The sequence below is a fragment of the Artemia franciscana genome, chromosome 3, assembly GCF_032884065.1.
Source record: "Artemia franciscana chromosome 3, ASM3288406v1, whole genome shotgun sequence".
In the NCBI taxonomy this organism is placed as follows: Eukaryota; Metazoa; Arthropoda; class Branchiopoda; order Anostraca; family Artemiidae; genus Artemia; species Artemia franciscana.
Window position 1 is genome coordinate 16,733,072 of NC_088865.1, and position 1,757 is coordinate 16,734,828.

The window sequence follows — 1,757 nt, forward strand, 5'->3', positions numbered from 1 at the left end:
GAAGAAGCTTGTCTTGTTGTGGGTCAATGTGTGTAAACCTACGTATTACGTTTTTCTTTCTAACTCTTCATAATCTAAAGAAAGAATGTTGAGGAACTTATGTGTTATAGCGACCACACTTCGTTTTTTATCTGTAATGAAACCGGTTTTCTGTGTCCATTCGGAGATAATCACCTTAGCTTGAGCGAGAGAAACTACTTCGCAGGTATATTTTAATTGAATATTTAATATATACAGATAGTTAGGTATTTAATATAATTCGTTCTCGGCGGCCTGCTTTCAATAGTTTTACTCTGTATTTTCCATAATTTTGTTACTAAAGTATAATATTTTCATCAGATTTTGGAATACACATTAGGATTAACCTAACCTCACTTCTTTGGCGAGGTCGCTATAACACGTAAGAACCAATGTTGACCATCAGTAGGCAGACTTACTAATATCTAAAGGCGAAATTTCCTAGGCATTTATGGCTTCTTTAATGTCTCAGTGAAGGCATTTTGGATAATTGGAAAACTTGGCTATTTTCCCGCAAATACTCGAAGTTCTTGCTCAGCGATTCCTAATAAGTTCCTAAGAAAATGGCTCACTCACGTGCGTTGTGTTAGCATGCGAAATGTATGTTTGTATTTAAATACAGAATTGGTTGGGTAAACTTTTGAAGACTAAAAGCATATTAGGAACTTGGAATAATAATTCAATTTCGTTAATTAAGTATTTGGTATTATGTTTCCAAACCTTCAGCTGTTTATGGTTTGAAACCATGTGTATTTTGCTGCTTTGGCGATCATATTATATAGGTGAAAATGGTAAACTTCAAAATAACACTGGTAACCTAGAAACAAAAGTTTGATCTGTTTAGTTGCTTATTTAATTTAGTTGCTCTGTTTTTTTAATACCTAAATTTTTAAAGAGATATGTATACAAATTGAACCTATTATGATAACACTGACAAGATTTAACATGAACCTGGTATCTTCGGTGCTTTAACATGGGTTTAACTGGTACTAAAAAGTAATATTGCCACTGAAAGTGAGGTACTACATACTACAACTAGAACAATTCAAATCAGCTTAATTTTTATTTATCAAAATTTGGATCTCAGCTAAAGGTTTAAGCGAAGATTTATGGAAGCCTAATGAGAGAAAAAACTTGTTTATATTTGATAAAAAGAAAACATCAATTACTACCAAGTGAAATCACGAGGCTAAGTAAAACAGAAGTCAACTATACAAATAAAAACATTAACTGAATTTGTCTTTTTGTCTCATTTTTTACTGTTGCTTTACATTGGGAACAGTAGGCCCAGTTCAATACATATATTTTTTTATCAGTCTACAATCTACAAACTATATTAGCCGTATTTAATTTGAATTTAACATTTTGAAAACAAAATTTTCCAAAATTTAAGTTGAAAACAGGTTTTGTCTCATGAAATTAACGAGTAATTATGAAACTTGAAACGTATAGAAATCACATAGATGCTAATATTAAAGGCACTAAAAATTATTAATATAAACGTATCAGAGGGCTACCACTGCCTCTACCACTAATCTTTATGTTAATATTTAATGCATATGTTATAGAAAAAAACAAGAATTGCTCTCGTAAAACCAATTTAACTTGATTATCTAAACAAACCAATGATATTCTGGAAAACATGAGTTAAATCCTACCATCGATAGCTCAGAACATAAGGCCCTATATTAAATACTAGCCCAGGGCTTAGAGGGTGACAGTTCCTCAATATTTAGATC